The sequence below is a fragment of the Nomascus leucogenys genome, chromosome 19 (assembly GCF_006542625.1).
Source record: "Nomascus leucogenys isolate Asia chromosome 19, Asia_NLE_v1, whole genome shotgun sequence".
Lineage (NCBI taxonomy): Eukaryota > Metazoa > Chordata > Mammalia > Primates > Hylobatidae > Nomascus > Nomascus leucogenys.
Window position 1 is genome coordinate 21,758,303 of NC_044399.1, and position 19,024 is coordinate 21,777,326.

Below are 19,024 nucleotides of genomic sequence, written 5' to 3' on the forward strand. Positions count from 1 at the left end.
ATTTCTTTTCTCTCTGGACCCCATGTTTTTCTTTCATATACTACATCTGTAATTTATTTGTTATGTGTTTATTTCATATCTTATCCACCATGGAATCAGATCCATTCTGTTTTGTTCACCATTACATATGCATGTTTGTGGCATGCCAAGAACATATGGACCAAATATTGCTTAATGAGATAAATTAATCTACTTCTATACCCAAACCTACACAAACATGAAACATGTCTTTCATAAAATGTTTAGAATCAATAAGACTGTATACCTAAATATATTGACAGAATTTTGTTGAAAATGAAACAGATGAAAACAGTATTAACTAAAAGTAAATTTTTGTACTTTTTCTGTCTTATGTGTTGTGACTACACAGAAATTTAAAAAATAACATTGAGAGAGTTGCATTCTGCATTCGAATGAGATTTTCTTTCCTTGAAAGAAGCATCATTTCTGTATATTGTGCTTCCAGTGATGGTATAATTGTCTAATTGGTAATTCCTATTTTTGTTAATGCCAAAGCAAATTTGCAAGACAAAAAGAATAGTCATATTATATCATTTCATATTGGATTTGAGTCCAAAATTAAAAATTCCTCCAGCTCAGACTGAGGATAGGATCCCACCATGATTATATCTTCTCTTTGTAATCCCTTCTATGTTTCTTCATTCACAGATATTCACAAATAAGTAGAAATCATTAAGCATTTAAGAAGAGAAAAAAAGGTTTGAAAGAGAATGCCAACAATGAAGGAATGAAATGACCCCTGAGAAAAACAGACAAATAGTAAACAATAGCAAATGCTTAAAAACATATTCATGAGGTATTGCTTGAGCCTAGGCTTTCTAGACTAGCTGGGGCATCATAGTGAGACTCCATCGCTACAAAAGAAAAATTAGCCAGGCATGGTGGAGCACATCTGTAGTCCTAGCTCATCAGAAGCCTGAGGTGTGAGGATCACTTGAGCCCTGTAGGTTAAGGCTGCAATGAGCCATGACTGAGCCATTGCACTCCCGCCTGGTAAATAGGGCAAGACCTTGTCTCAAAAAAACAAATACAAAAACAAAACAAAAACCCACAAAAAACAAAACAAAAACAATGTACTCATTAACAGAACAAGAATGTTTTAAATGAAGCAATCTGAGAACAAAAAATGCTATGTATGTGTACATATAAATGCATATAACGTAATTATACAATGTGTTATATGCTAACTCTAAAATATATACTTGACAAATTGCTTACACTTTTAAGTAGATAATCTGAATTACAAAAAGGACATGAACAAAAATAAAAATATTTGCAAAAATGGAATTGAAATAAATCTCCATAATATAGAAAAATGAAAGGACAAAACAACAGAAAAAGATCGAAAAGCAAGCTTACTGAGAAGGTATTATACACACAGGTTCTTAGCCTAATCCTAGTTAAGAGTTCCATGATGAAAAAGCAGAAACAGAAAGGAGGGCAGAATCAAAGAAACAACGGATATGAGGGAAAATATTGTCAGATTTGAAATGTCTATGTTATTTGAAACAACTCCCTCAAACCTAGGCATTCATTTATGATTCTTCACAACCACAAGGAAAAATATAACATTATAACTATATCTTTTAAAAGGAAAACACTATACTTTATCCAGACTATCAGACTTCTTATCAGGAATGCTGGATCTACAGAATAATTACATTATCAAACACATTTTCATAGATTTCTATATCCAGTTAAACTTCCAATAGGCGTATCATCTGGGAACAAATGTAAAATGAGTCTGGTCACATGAGTAGAAGAAAGCTTGGCAACTAAACCTGGTCCAGAAACAGGACAATCTATCAGTTACTGGCATTCAGTAGTCTTCTTTCAGCAGCAACTTTTAACAATATTAGGTTACATTTTCTTCATTCTATTTAGTTCTGTAATGAATTGGCATTGAAGTTTTAAATTGATATTGGTTTTAGAATCAAACTATAGACACAATCAAAAACCCAATTATAGATATAGAGGAAAATGTAATGTCATAACTCTCGATGCAAAATAAAATGGCTAAGAAAATGGGAAAAAATTAATAAGAATGTTAGTAAAAGAACATTAGGTGCCCCAATTTCACATCTTTCATACAGGAAGTGCAACGGATTCCGTCTAAAGTTGACAGAAGTTCTTATGTGTGCAGAAATGATGATTTAAACTTATTTTAATTAATGATGTCAACTAAACAACAAATGAAATACTTATTGACACAAGTACTAACAACTGGGCAGTAAAATTGGGAAGGATACGTGTTTAATAGTACAATACAATGCCTCCTAATTTTCATTGTTATTTTTAAACTTCTCTGTACTGGTAATATATTATGAAACAGATCTGAGTTCACTTTTTAAAGACAAACAATATCCACATAAAAAGAAAAAGCTGTTAACACTATTTGTCTATAGGGAGGTACATTGGTGTTAGGTAGGGGAAGAGGCTTTTAGTTTTCATTTCTATTTTTGTTGGGCAGGTTATATTTTTACCCAGGTGCATATATTAGTTCTCTAATATAATTCCAGGTTAAAAAGATGATCTTTTCTAATTATGTATCCTGGGCTAATCTCTTAATATATTTATCATTATTGAACCTGAATGAATTGGCAGTGGTTCTAATAAACAAAATTGCTCTCATAGAATAAAAATGCAGCATTATAGAATATTAAAATACTGTGAAAATCAGGCTTAGGATCTTAACCTTTCAAGATCCTAAGGGTATGGTAGAATGAGACTACAAAATCTTAGGCTATGTGCTCGTAGTGTTAGTGGCACCTAAAGGGAGGGCACATTTTCAACCAACTGTAATGAGACCTTAGTGGAGAATGTTGGTTTTCATGCTGCAGTGTCTTCTTCCATTTCCATTCTTCTTCCAAATATACCTTCAACTAATCTCAAGAAAACTAAAGCAACCATGGATTCATAAGTGAGGTTTTGATAATTATCTTCACCAAATCCTCCATCGCTTCCTTTTATATGTCATAAAGTTGCCACATTCTGTATTTCCCTTTGCTATATCATCTTATGCAGCAAATAGAAGGCTACGCTAAATAAACCAACAGAGCAAAAACACAATCTGTATAAAAATTGAAAGGCATTTAGCCTTGTAGAAGAAATAATCCAACTCTGGTACCTATATTGAGAAAATAGAAGGAAGAACAATGTAAATCAAGACACTTCTATTTTTCATGGTTCCAAAATTTTCTACTCAAAACAGTAGACTTCAGTATAATTAATGTTAAGTCACTGTAGCATTTATACATGCAATGCTCATCCTTTTATACTAACAACAAGTCATTCAAATATTTCTTGCAGATATAGTTTTTATATCTCAGCACCTTTAAATTGTGTATGCTGGGTTGATTTGAACAAATTTCAGACACCAAAGGAAGTTCTCAGACTGAATCTGCTGCAAGGCCCCAGTCTTTCAAAAGGACTACTTTGTAGGAGATACTGTCATTAGATGGATAAGTGTAGAACTGTTAACTATCAGATACACTGACATTTACACATGGGGATTCCAGTGTCATTTGATCTGTTTCATTGATGCTGACTGAACAAAAATAAAAGTGCATCTCATTGTCACCAAATTAGTGTGCATTGTTTCTTAAAATCATCTCCAGCCTGGCACCAGAGAAAAGGAGATTATAACCACTGAGTACTCCTTGCTTAATTGCAAATTTGGAATACAGTTAAATGTATTACATTTTAGATTTTAAAATGTGACGTGTAAAAATAAAGGTTTTATAGACTTCAAGAAATGGGTATCTTTAGCAAGTGTTCAATACTATAAGCAAGTTTATTCAACTTTGCCCACTTATGCAGTGTACGTGGTTTAAAACACAATGCAGAAATACTACTGAGTCTAGTAAATGGAATTATCAATGTGATTTTGCTCCTTCTCAGTCAAGACTAACTCAAATCCCTTCTCATTTTTCATTTATTAATCATTCCTGCTCCATCAGATGCTCAGGATCTGAAATAACCTAGAGTCCATCCTATTAGTAAATCAAACCATCTAGCTAATATATCCAAAAGCATATTAATTTTATTCATTATATACTTATAAATACGAAAAACATCAGAAGCCAAATCTTTGTTTTAGAAATTGAGAAGATGAGACACAGAAATTAAAGAGGTGTGGAAAGGACTACATGGAACAGAAACAATTGGCCCAGAGGTCTGAATAGGTTTCAAAATCAGCCTGGTCTAAAAGGGAGGTCTTGGGCTGAGGGACAATATATCTCTAGTCCAGTGGTCCAGAGTATACAGCAGGATGCCCTTTTGTCCATCACTCTTAGTTGGGATGACAGCCACCTCCAAATCTAGTTTGGAGTCTAGTGACATTGGGACATGGAATATGACATTAGTATCCAGAATATTCTGGTCTCAAAGCCATGTTTCATAATGCTCATAAACATCTAAGGCCCCTAGAGCCTGGAATTATGATTATTACTTTCCAACTCTTTGTCCTCATATTACTTGATCCCTTTTGTAGTGATTTTTCGAATGCTATGTTGTAATCAAGATCCTTTCCTAATTTTGAGAATACCACCCTGGGAAAGAATAAGAGCAGTGGACACAGTCTGCTTTGGGAACAATACCAAGCATTGCGAGCCTAAGGACATAGTGAATACCTCTCAGTCTAAGGAGAAGCCTCAACTCATTACCCAACACCAACAGTACCCTACTTTTTAAACTGTCAATCCTGAGAAAGTATACCATGTCTGGGGTATCTTCCATGAGATAAATATGAGCTCTACTCTTTAATGCTTCACAAATAATTGAGCTAATCCCCAAATAAAGTTAAACCATTTTGTCTCAGTATATGCTTCTGAACTGGTCAGAACTTGACCTGTAGACATTCTTGACACTCCATATGAAAGTAAATCACAACAAAGCAAAATGATCATGCATGCTTAAGACCCTGAGTTTCCATCTGTTTTCTCTAAAATGACCCACACTGAGAAAATTGCTTAACATGCACAAGGTAAGCCCCATTTTATAAGCCAGTAATGGAGAAACTGCAGTAACTAATTAGCTCCTACCAGTACAAGTCAAACTGTTATTAACAAAATCTGAAAGTTAAATAGAGGTTCATTACTTCCCTAGTCATTGGCGCCCCCTCCCTGGGGAGTGTTTAACTTGTAGCAATGGTTTTGGCTTTGCTTGATTAAATCTCATTATGAGAGAGGAATAAGCACTTGTGCCCAAGTCTGAAGGAACCCAGAGGTGTGCCAAGCCAACCATTAAGCTTTGCAGAAAAGTAGATGGTTAGAAATTGGCATGCAGAGACTTCTCTTCCAAATCAGTCTGAAGTATGGTGAGAAACATTGTTCCAAGGCTTTTGTTTTTCCCCCTGATGGGTTCCTTTGAGACCACACTGAAAAATGGCCCATCTCCACCTCTCTATTCAAGAAAAACATTGTTAAATAGGTTTGTGTTACTTCCCACTCTTCTATGGACCTTTCAAGGGAATATACGGTTTGCAATGTTGGGCAGTTGGCAGTATGTAAAGAAGAAAGCAACAGAGTGTGTATAGTCAGTTTTCCAAAGAGAGCAAAGGCCAAGGCAGGTATGTAGCTTAATAATTATGGATTAGCCTTGTAAGCAGGAACAACTCTGCAGAAGTTAACCTATCACTTGCCATTATCTCCCCTCCTGCTTATGGACTCTGTCATATTCAGCAGTGAAAGGTAAGGTATTAAAGGACAGAACTTCCACGTAGCTCCATTTCTATCCCCTCTCCACCTTGAACCAGAAGGAGCGTCAGTGCCCTTATAAAACATGAGATACCTATGAAGTTTGATCTCTGCCAATTGACTGAAAATAGGATTGTTAAACTGTGGTTCATAACCTTTTATTTGCTCTTTTTTGATTTCAATATTCAACTTTGTAAATTAAAATTAATATATTCTTTTCTGGAAAAACATCTTACAACTTTTAGAGTTGGTGTCAAGAAAATTGCCTTTTTATTGTGTTTTTTTATTCCAGTAACTTGGGTGAGTCACATATGACTGCCGTGACCATTTCCATCTGTGAGCCTAACTATGAATATCCCTAACTGTGGCATAAACAAAGGTAAGCAGGTGTCTTTGTTGTAGGACTTTTCAGAATTTTAAATTATATGTTAAAATAAGGTTTTAAATACAATATTCATAGAGAGTACTCAAAAAGAATAAAACATAGCACTTCCCAAGGTGTATTTTTTAATCACAAGTCTGTTCTTCACAGTACATAGAAATTCTATGGGACAGTTTGAGAAACGTTTGACTAACCCAGAGTTTCCTAAACTTGGCGCTATTGACATTTGAACCAGATAATTCTATGTTGTGAGCTATGTTCTGTGCGCTGTAGAATGCAGAGCCCCTGCCCACTGGATGTCCCCTGCATCCCCAGTCGTAATAAAAAAATGTCTCCAGACACTTCCAAATGTCCCTCAGGGGTAAAATCATCTGGAAAAACTGATTTTCAGGGGTCCTTCTGGCTGGCATGTTCAGAAAAAATGTTCTCCAAACCAGTAAGAGGTAGTATGGGGTAGTCATCGACACCACACTTTCCAAAATTAAAGCTTTGTGGTTCAAGTACAAAGTTTACTTGTGTTAAATACTACGGAACTTAACACCCAGAATCTTTAGTTTCTGCATCTGTGAAATGGTAATAATAATAATACCACCTACCTAGTATAGATGTTATGGGGCTTAAAGGAAATAATGTTTGCAAAGTATACCATATATATATATATATATACACACACATATATATATATACACACATATATGTGTATGTATACTAAATACTCTAAATACTAGACAATGTCTAGTACACAATAGAGAACTTGGCAAATACCAGCTCTCATTCTCTCTGGAATTCACTATCTATTAACCTTGATTTACTTAGTTGCTAATTATTTCTAAAAGTCACTTGCTTTTTCAGAAGCAGGTTACAACCCAAATAATTTCCTTTTTCTTATTACTTCTCTCATTTATTTCCCTATCATATTTCATACATCCATTCATCAAATAACTATTTTTGAACCTTTTTTGTTGCACTTCTGTGCTAGGCTTCTAATAAGGGGTTTCTGATTCACTTGGAGGAATAGAAAACACCTCTGTCTAAAGTTGTTGGTCCTAGAACTTACACTGTAGTCCTTTCAAAGACATTCCCAGACAACAAGAGATTAAATGCAGGAAAACAAACTACTCTAGGTTTTTCAAGCACAGTGGAATTAATATAGAAATCTTTGAAAAGGCTAGAGAGCTGACGTCAGGGGCTACTACTAAATTTGCTTTTCAAGGTGACACCTTCATGACACAGACTCGCTGGCAGGAACTATCTGCTTTTATACTACCACTGCTGTCATTGCCACAGCTGTCTCAAACCCATGAAGCTGGTGACAAGCAAATGAATCCACTTCAGACACTCGCGTTTGCTAGAGCTTGCTTGTCAGCTAGCACAGACAGAGAGATGGGTTTGTTCTTCTAATCTCATGAGTACATTTAATTGGCAGAAACTAATTAATATACAGAATACTAGCTACGAAGCTGTCTAGAAAATATATAGTTGATGCAGAAGTAATCGCGGTTTTTGTTCTTGCTTTTAACAACAAAAACCGCAATTACTTTTGCATTAATGTAATATTTACCTTTCAAAACCTTCCCCCCAAACAAGAAAAGTGAAATTGTGCATGTGAGTGCATTTAATTGGCAGAAACTAATTAATATCCAGAATACTGGCTACAAAATTGTCTAGAAAAAATATGTATTTTTTACCTGTCCAAACCTTCCAAAAAAGGAAACTGAAATAGAGGCCGGTCCCAACATCCAGTTATCCCTCACAGACAACCCTATAGAGACATACATCCATAATATTCAACAGTGGTAACAGAAAGATCCACTTGGTCCTCTCTACTGTAATGTAACAGTCCCTTGTATAAAGAAAAGTCACTTGTTCCCTCCCTTCAAGAGGAGGCTCATCAATCACTCTTTCTCTTCCTTTGTGTGGTTCATTCTTCATCTAGTCAAAATTCCACCCTGAGACACTATAACGTAAAAATTAAATCATGAAGTTCAAAACCAACAGCATACTTTATATAAAAGAGAAGGAATTTGTTTACTATAATAATATGGCCATAACAAAGAAGGAAATAAATACGCATTGCTATTTTTCTTGTTTTTGCAACTGATCATGAGACCATGGCTGGTATTTATAATTTCCACCTTTCACAATATATTCCATTATTCCTTTACCTTGAGGCAGCACATCAGACTGTTAAGGGTTCTTTGCATCTTGGACAACTGAAGCTTCATTCCTGAGGAGTGTGAGCACTGGTATTGAAGTTTCCGATGTCCTCTAAGATACCTCACAGACACTCTTGCCCAGATGTATTCGCCTGTCTACTACTGTATAGCAGAAAACCTATTTTTCCTTAATAATCAGCGTCATTCAGTCCAGTTAATTCAGTAACTGCCTTCCTGTTTACTGATCTAGATGAACTGGTTCTAACGAGACATCACAGCTACCATCTTCCTCTTCACTGGCATAAAATTCACCCAAGTGTAGTCATTGAAATTCTTGTTATTTGAACCTGATCATAACTTGCTTCTCCATGGCACACAGCTGTGTGAGTTCCCAACACTGGGGTATTGAGGGCTCAGAGGGTTGAGGATAAAGTGGGTTTGCAGCAGTAGGATGTTCCAAGCCCCACAAAATCATTTCCTGTACCCTACTGTCCCTACTCCTGGTCAAGAGCCAGGACTTTTCACCAATATAATGCCAGTTGACTCCTGAGTTATCACTGACAAAATTATATCCTAAAGTCATAATTTTAACTACTAACATCTTCAAACAACATTTTCCATGTGGAATTGCTCAGACACATTTATGTTTTTCTCTACTTTCCTGTTTACCTTTTTTCTACAGTTATTCACTCATATATACATAGTAAATGACATTATTTTTATTAGCATTATTGTAACTATTTTAATTGCCATTTTAAAATACTTTACATTACCTCGTTTAATCATTTCAATAATTTTGAAGATAATTGGTATATCTTACACATAAGGAAACTGACATAAAGGTCTAAGTATCTTCTACAACCTCAAGCAGGAATAATAACAGAACCCACAACTCAGACTTTTTAACCCCTTAGACAGACGCAAGAGCAGGAATGGAGCCTCTTAAGTTTTTCTCAAATCTTTCATAGCTTTTGATAAAAATTCTCTATTTCTGTGCAATATGTTTTCTTACCTTCATATGGATCACTGAAAAATGGAATTTATTCTTGTATTTCTCCCTTTTTTCATTGTAAGGAGGTGATACCCTAATAGTTCTGTAGGGACCCAAAATCAGGATAGTTAAAATTCTATTTCCTAGAAAATATGGAAAGAAATTCTTGATTTTTATCTCAATTTATTTTATCAGTAACTAACAGAACTAATTTTAAATTCCATTTTTTCCTCTCAGAAATTCTACAAGTACTTTAAATGGAGCTGTCACTGTGTATCCAAGCAATGAAGCAATGATTGATTTCTGATTCACCTCTGATAAGGCTACTTTTGATCAATTATTGAACATCCCAGGAGTGCACAGGACTCTTGTATTGTATGTCCTGACAGCACTGTGTGATTTGGCCAATCCATTACTCTTAACGCCTTTGATGTGTTCCTTGTCTGATTAACAGCTCAATATTTCTAGAGCTTATATTCCTAACAAATCTCACTCTGTGGCATATTGCTTGGCTTTCTGTGTTTCATGACCAATTTGCATACAGCCAAAGAAATGTTCCCCTAAATATCACTGATCAGCTGGAAAACAGATATATCAAACAACTATAGCTATCCTAGAGGAAAAACAGGGGTAAATCAGTTAAAATGTTAGTCTGGAAGCCAATAATTTATCACCTAAATGATGATTTCTTTGTATTTTTACTTTGCACTGAGACACATAAAACAATTTCACATGACACAATGACAAAATTGCATGCTCCCACACTGGATCCTTAACCTCTCTGAGACTGTGAGGTAGATAGATTTTCCATTTGAGATTAACACTGAGAAACCTCCAAATTTAGGACTAAGGTATTCATAAAACTACGATTTTATTCAAGTGAGAAAATTCGTATTACTTAACAGAGACTGTCCTATTTAACAAAATCAGAGATGACTAACTTTCTTCATTAATTCTGACAGTTCATCATAGGGTTGCTTCTGTTGATAAGATCTCCTCTTCATAAGTTTCATCTGCCATGAACCTACTGTAGGCTTTTATGAAAAAGCACACTGTAAATTTGTTTTGGTTTGAAAACCAGTCAAGTTAAATAATTGTTTATATAGTGTTTATTTTTTCATTCATCCCTTCATTTGATCATTCAAGAAATTGATTGAATGCTCACTCTGATTAATACAGATGTATGCTGCTAGACACTTGAATGTTGACTTTGAATCATATTCTAATGCAAGATTAATCCTGATGTCAGCAGAGTGATTCTGCCCCCTTCCAATCCATTTGTCACATAGTAGCCAGAGTGATTTATTTTGTTTTTAAAAACACATAAGTGGATCAAGTCAACTTCATCTTGTGATACTTTTCCTTGTCAATTTTTCCCTTTAAGCTGGCCCTGCCATTCCTGAAACACAAGATCTCTCTGATCTGCCTTAGAGCCTTTGGGCTTGCTATTTTCTTGTTGCTTATCTTCATTCCCTTGGTTTTTTGTAGGCCCCTTTTTTTATTCTCAGGTAGGCCTACCCTAAGAAAAGTACCCTCTGATATCATCTATTGAAACTCCATAAGTAAATCTTCATAGCACTTATTGCAATAAGTAACTATTTTCTCTCTCCCTCCGTTTCTCTCTCCTATCTACCTATCTAACCATCCATCCATCTACTCGTCATTTCCTGTCTATCCCAACCATCCCCTCATGCTCTTGCTCATATGCAAACACGTATTAGATTTTAATTCCATGGTACAGAAATTTGTTTACCTCAGGAAGGACAGAACAGGCTCATATTTCACCAGTCCAAAACACTTCCACATGACACAATGACCATTTCTCCTATACACATTAGCATTTTTGCATGGCCAAGTGACTTTCCTATTGTCCCCTTCTCTCTTTTCCCTCCTTTCCCCATTGACTCTCCCTTTTCCATCATCCTCCCTAGAAAGAGACAACAAAGGAAAGACCACAACAAAAATATTTTTGATTTATTAAGCAAAACTATTCGGTTCAGTTCTCCATAGAAGCTTCAATAAACATCATTCGAGACCTGTTTTTTTATTGGAAAACATTTAAACTTTGAAATTACAGTTTATGACTTCACAGAATGGAGTTCTCTTCCCAGTTTCTGCTTGTGGGTGCGAGAGATTCACACTTCTAGTTTTACTAGCAAGATTGACATATTTCTATTACAGGATTAGCCCCATATTTCTAATTGTTTTTGCTCATTGGATATGCAGCCTGTACTGAGTCTAGATAATTTTAAAAATTATTTCCTAGTTGGCAAAGCAGCACTATGGTTCTTATTGCAAGTATGATAGCATTACATAAAATCAGCTTAAAAAAAAATGTATCCACAGACCAACTCAGACCACGAAGTGTTTTAGGGCATCAGCTTATTTAATAAATCACAACAGTTCCTTACAATTCCTTTAAAAATAAAAGAAAGATTGTTGTTCCTATTGACAGATGGACTGGGGAGATTAAAGGCTTTCCCAAGTAGCAAATTCACAGCCAACATGAAAGGTCACTACACAAGAAGGATGGAGGCAATGAGGCTGAGTGAGAGCAGTCATCCTGTGTCCAGCACAGCACCTCTCACATGTGCTTTTCCCCATTCCTCTTCCTTGAGATTACTGGTGATAACTATGAATGTCCACATCTATAAAACCCAATCATCTGGGTAGAAGTTGACATTCAATATTACCACCATATTTCCATCTCAGAAGGTGATGTACCTACAATCCCATTTAGATATACTGATAACTGGATACTTAATCCACTTAAAAAGATGAAGGCTTTCAAACTGTTAGGTCTTCCTACAAGTTAGAATGTGGGGAATTTTCAAGTGCCGTGAAGATAGGGAGCAGAGAGGCAGGACTTGCCATGTTTGAACTTTCAGGCATCATTGGTAGAATCACCCTCTACCTCTAAAAGGTTTGAACATGAGCTCTATGATTACATGTCTTCACTGAGCAACCAGCAATCATGGCCACATTCAGCTGGTCTCTGCCTCACCTTATTTGCCTAAGGTAGCAATAATACAACATGCACAAAGTCTGTATCTCTGACCCTGATTACTTATCTTTACTCTCATGGCCACAGAAATCCTCACATTTCTGACTAACCAGAAATCATCAGATTAACTAGAAGTTAAAATGGTTCCAGAATGAGTACTCAGGGAGAATCTTTGTTCCAACTGGTCTTAAATGTCTCCAACCAATGGGGCATCACAGCCGTCCGATCAGTGGCCTTTGTTAACAAGCATGCCTTGAGCGTGTCCACATCTCCCTGTACAGACCAACTTGTTTCTAATCAGCGAGTATTGATCTTCTCTACAGATTTATTTGTTAAACCGACATCTACAACATACATCAGACATCAAAAATGATATCCACCATTTTGCTATATCATCTTAATTAAATGTCAAATTCAAAGAATGCCATTTTCGGCAGTAAATAAAAGGCCCCACAATAATGTATCGTGGAAATTTTCTCCCTGTTACTCTCTCCTGTTTCCTGAAAATTGTTTATACCATTTTCTCTGACCTCTTTATTTTATTGTTTGGTTGCAAACCCTGCTCAAGCTAACATAGTTACTAGTTCATGTAAAGCACAGAGAAGCCCTTGACTCCATTAAAATAAAATTTTAAAAAAACCTTATATTAGTGTATGTGGAACCATAGTATGTATCTCAATCACTGGAAAGCATCTGCCTAAGAACAACTTAAAGTTCTGGAGAAATATCATAAGCTCTATTTATGACTTCGAGCTCTATAATCAGTAATCATCTAAAGCAACCTCTCTAGACTAATATAATCTGAATCAATAGAGTGGAGAAATACTTTATTTCTTACATACTTCTCTGTGAAGTCTATGAAGCAAATGCTGCTTTCTTAATCCTCTGCAATGCAGTGCCTTTTTTTATAGTGTAAATATATATTTATAGTGTAAATATATAAAATTATTGTATAATTTGTATGTGGCTATTGAACCTATAGAATCTTCCAAGAAAATCTCTGCTCAAGAGTGAGCCAGAAAAATAGAAATTATACTTTCTCCTTTAAAATGGGATCGTGATATATTATATAGATGAAAATTTTAAAGATACAAAAATAATAACTGATGAAATGGTCAGATTCCTTATATTACATTGTAGGGTCTCTCATACTCTATCCTGGCTAGTGCTTAAATGTATGTCTCTGAGGGAAATCACTCCTCAGGATCTTTGCACAACTGGCCAAATGTAGAAGTTACTCTTATCACTATCTTTTCCTCCTATATTGTTTCATTTTTTTTTCCAGACAAAGAGTACTTTGAGGATTATATCTACATATGTAGTACTCATTCTTAGAGCTTTCAAATACAATTAGGAAAGGAATAACTTCATTCTTTAAATTTTTCTTACTTTTTTTCCTTATTTGAATTGAATAGTCTACTCAATTTTTTGCGTTTTTCAGGTAATTCAGACCAAACATCTTGAATTGTTATTTTTAATAAAAATGATTTAAGTAGTTAATCATTAGTAATATTTTTATAATAGAATAAATTACAAATTGAGTTTTGTGTTGCTATGACTGACAAGTACAACTGTTGATATTTAAGCAGTTGGTAAGAAATGAGTTTACCAGAGTACCAGGCAAGGAAACTTCCAGAAAGCCATCTAGTTCTCATTAGAAGGCTTCAATCATTGCAGAGACCGTTATGGTATATTCCTTTGTTCTCATTCAGTGAAGAACACACACACACAAAAAGAACACAGAGCAAGGACTTTAAAGGTTGCTCTTTAAAGAAAGAAAGAATTAAAACAGTTTAGTCCTTCTCGAATTTGTAACTGCCAAATCGCTAATGTAGGCAGGAAATACTGTAGCACACAAACTGCTTCGCCTGATGTAGCATAAACTCACTATTGGGGGAAATGATGTCAGAAACTTAATAAAATAGACACATGATCATGACTTTAATCTTGCCAAGTAAGAATATAAGAGTAATTTACTTTGAAAGTTTCTACAGAGAAACCAAAGATGCTGTAATTCCTTCCTGTTCCTCATCACAGGGCAAGCCCTGCTTCCACCCTAAGGCCATGGGGCTTGATGTGGGAACATGGAATCAGTGGTGAAAGGCATCCAGAGGAGCTGAGTCACATGTCAGTTGCGGCCCTGGTACAACTATACTCAGCATGCCCTGCTCAAGCTTAAAGTCTCAGATTTATTAAAATTTAATTGATTCATTTAAAAATCAACTGTTATTTTAAGTCAAAGCAGTTTTATCTTTCCAGAGATTTAAATTACCTTTAAATAATATTTTGTTTTTCCATTTTCCTGCCTTAACCTATTGGCTATGATGTAGGTCCCTTTTAAGTAAGTTAGTATAATGAAAAGACTACTGAGTACTATTCAGCCATAGAAATAAATGTGGTCCAGTCATTTGCAATAGCATGGATGGAACTGGAGATCATTATGTTAAGTGAAATAAGCCACAGAAAGACAAACATTGCATGTTGTCACTTATTTATGGGTTATAAAAATCAAATCAGTTAAACTCATGGATGTAGAGAATAGAAGGATAATGACCAGAGGCTGGGAAGGGTAGTAAGGGGTTGGGGGAGGTGGGATGGTTAATGAGTTTAAAAAAAAAAGTTAGGAAGAATGAATAAGACCTACTGTTTGATCACACAGCAAGGTGACTATAGTCAATGATAATGTAATTGTATATTTTCAGATAAAGAATGTAACTAGATTGTTTGTAACTCAAAGGATAAATGCTTGAGGGGATGGATACCCCATTATCCGTGATGTGCCTATTTCACATTACATACCTGTATCCAAACATCTCATGTGCTCCATAAATATATAACCTACTATGTACCCACAAACAATTTTTAAAAATAAAAAAGTGAACAACGAAAAAGCAGAAAGCAGGTTTTTGTTTTTTTTTTTTTTAAGAGTATTGAGGATATTTTGTTTGTTTTCCAGCAATGGGAGCCAATATCTGGAAAACTGAGAGACTGGATGTAAATTGTTTAGTTCAGAAGCTACTATAGTAGCATAGGTGTGACACCTTAATACCCTAGACCATGATAATAGGAAGGTAATAGAAGGGGAAAGGTGTATCTATCCCGTATTCTAGATTTTAAAATTTGTGATGGTAGGAGGCAGCAGAATAAAAACAACAAAGCCTCTAGTTTCAAAACCCGTGACCAAGCAATTGACAATATTTGTAATAGAAGTTCAAATGTGTTGCAGATGTTAAATTAATGGAGTTGAAAGAAAGGAAAGCAATTATATACTTCAGTTTAAATGCAGCTCTAAGATAGTGCCTTCGAAAGAAATTGGCAGATATTATAATCATCTACTGTGTTCTACTATTTAATCCAGGTGGTACATATAAAATGTCCTATAACATTTCTATGATTTCTAGCTTTTCCAGTTAATAAAGTAACTTTATACTTATTGTCTTATTGATGTTATGATAGGTAATAATAGAAACATCTCTTGCATTTGGGAAGTACTTTTATTATTTCAACCGATAATAGATCGATGATTTATTAATCATAGCTTACTAACTATAGCCTAGCCCAACACAGGCCAACGACTAAGAAGAATACAACAGCGCATAGCCTAGAGACACACACAATATAGGAATGCCAGCAGATCTCTGGCCACCTTCTGAGCAACTCAACTACTTTGGCTGAGGGTCCTTGAATGAAAAATAGAGTTTAAACAAGACAAATACCAAACCCATTCACTTGGTTCCACTCTCCTACAGCAAATACTGGCCATCTCATTAATAACTAAAAACAACAGCTGCTAATGCCTTGGAACAAGATGGCTAATTTACATATCCTCAGTGCTGGCAAGGGTTCTCCAGCACGTTCTGCCAAACCCGGGGAGAATTCTGTTTTCTCCAAGGCAGGTAAAGGGCAGAAAGGAAACTATAGCTCAAACACGAATATTAATAAAGTTGTAAAGGAGCATATAATTAAACCATATCAATTATTTATCTAATTATGAGGTTATTAGTCATCTAAAATTACTCAGCAAGCAACTCCAGAGTCTATGGGGTACTAACATACAAACTGTTGTCCAAAATCATCAGGCCTGAAAAACTCCATCTGACAATGCTGCTTCAACATTAATTAGCTGTAAGATCTGAAGGATGAGTAGAAAAAGGGGGATATGGTGAAATCTTCTATTAGAAAAAGCCATGTCTTTGATGGCTGGAGGTAAGAGAAAGCACACTGTTTTCTACTAAATGATTACTTGTCTTCTGAAGTAATTTCATTTGGGGAAATCATATCTTTATTCCATGAGTCCAGTTGGCTCCCTGAGTCGGGAGCTGTTCCCTGGAGAATGTTTTGAGTTCAATCATTTAACACTGAGGTAAGATTCTCCATTTACTGCAAGCCTCAATGGATGTCCTAATATCTGCATGCATGTAGTGAAGTGTTTACTCACTGTGTAGATGGAATAATGATCCCCCAAAGACACTGACATCCTAATCTGTGGGACCTGTGAATTTGTTACCCTATGTGGCAAAATGTACATCGCACACGTGATGGGTTAAGAATGTTGAGACGGAGAAGTTAGCCTGTCTTATCCAAGTGAGCATATTGTGATTATGAGGGTCTTTATAAGCCGGAGGGAGGAAGGTCAGCCAGCGGAGATGTGATAAGCAGAGATCACAGAGAGATTCGGAGACGGATTTGAAGATGCTGTGGTACTGTTTGTCTTTAAAAATGAAAGGAGAGACGACAAGCCAAGGAATACAAGGGGCCTCTAGAAGCTGGAAAAGGCACAATAGCAGATTTTCACTTAAGCCCCCAAAAGGAATGCAGTCCTGACCCATTTTAGCCTTCTGACTTCCGGGACTCTAAGTTAATACATTTGTGTCACATTTACATTTTAAGCCATTACATTTATGGTAATTGTTATAGCAGCAAGAGGAAGCAAATCCATTCATCACATCTCCCCAGCATAAATTCACCAATACCTGACCATTTCACATTTCTACTCTGAGGCATAGGGATCATGAGCTAATTAAATAGCACAACAGTTGTGATATTTCCTATTCACATTTAAGAGAAAGTAGTTTGTTTAAACAAATTAACAAATAAAAAGAGTTTTGAAATTACCCTTATGAAAACATGAAGTAATCTAAATGTGCAAGAGACAAATTGGGCTATCCAGCTGGCCTCCCAGATTCACAGGAATATAAATCAAAGCCCAAAATAAAACAAAACTATTGGTATGGAAGGGTTCCATCCATAGAAATGATGAGAAATTCCTATAAGACATATTACAGTTTACGACAGAGAGAAGTTTATCATAAACATTGTAGAACATAAGACATCTGAATAAAAAAATCTATTGGGGGAGAGTGAATGGAGTCCCTACAGGAATCTACTTACACAGCCTAAATCAGGATGGAAGAGGAGGGAGGCAACTATGGAATCTGGGAATTGTCCCTTCAAGAACAGTCTTGAGTCCTGGGTCCTAGACCTTAGTGGCTGAGGACTTTTCCTTGGCTCACCCCCGGCCCTAACAGCATTCCAGGCAAAATAGAAGCATCATAGAAGTTCCTCAGTGAGGGAACTTAGAACTTAGAGTTGAGTCATTTACACTTGTAAAAGCAAGTATAATCTTCTGTTTCCAATTCCTCTAGAGCTTTCCCTTCAAAGGAAATGAAAATGTCTCCTGTCTCCTTATATTGTAATATGGAAATTCCAGTAGTCTTCCCAGCATTTCTGAAGCTACCTGGAGGTGGGGTACATTTTGTTTCCTTGGTCAGCCTTTATTATCTCAGGTCTTCTGAAGGCCACTCCCACTTCAGGTACTGTCCTTCCTCCTTCATTTTCTAATATGCCATTAATAAAATTCTAGTGTTTGTAATGCACTACTTCTGAAGATTTGAGTATAACTCAAAAGGTCTAAAGCACAGCAAAGAATACTGAACAATTTAAAATTAAATGTTAGGCATAATGATACTGAATTTCCTAGGTCAGAGAAATTTTCTCACTGGCCAAACTTCTTTGATTACATAAAAAAACCAAGAGCTCCTTCATCCTCCAAAGCCCATTCCCTCCCACCTGCCTTAACCTCGTTACCCAGGAATTTTTTTTTTTTTTGCATGTCTGTTTCTTTTGTATCCTCCAAGGAACAGGTCTAATTCTTGTTACTCTACTATTCAGAGTTACTCACCTTCTTTTGTTATAGTCTCTCCCACCAGGAAAGATTGAACCACCTAGAAAAATACCCGCTACGGTGTTTTCCAAAGAACAGTATGTCCCCTATGAATCCCAACTTCTTCTTAAACCTCAGGTGTAAACTGCAGGCAGCTTCTAAAACAGCAACTTAGTCACCCTGGTACACAACACAACAATCTCTTTGGCCCAGCAGTGATTCTCTGGTCAGGTTGCCTCCAGCTGTATTTTATTTATTCCTCTCAATGAGCACCTGAAACCCATATTTATAACTAAAGGCTGTAATTGGCTTCAACATCTGCCCCTTGTTTGGGGCTTAAAAGATTTGATAGGAACTCACACCACTCTGACAGAACCAATCCTAAATCTCAATATTGGACACACAGTGCCCTCTGAGAAAAATTGCAAGATACATTAAAACACCTTATACTTCAAAGAAAGGCAACCAAAATGAAAAAAGAATTCAAATTCTGCTCTCTGAAAACAAAACCAAATAAAAGCAGCTATTCTATCAAAGTTGAGAATTTATCTAATTCTTACCTGCAAAGACATTTAAGGGGATATATTTATGAAGGTAGGGGAAATACTAAA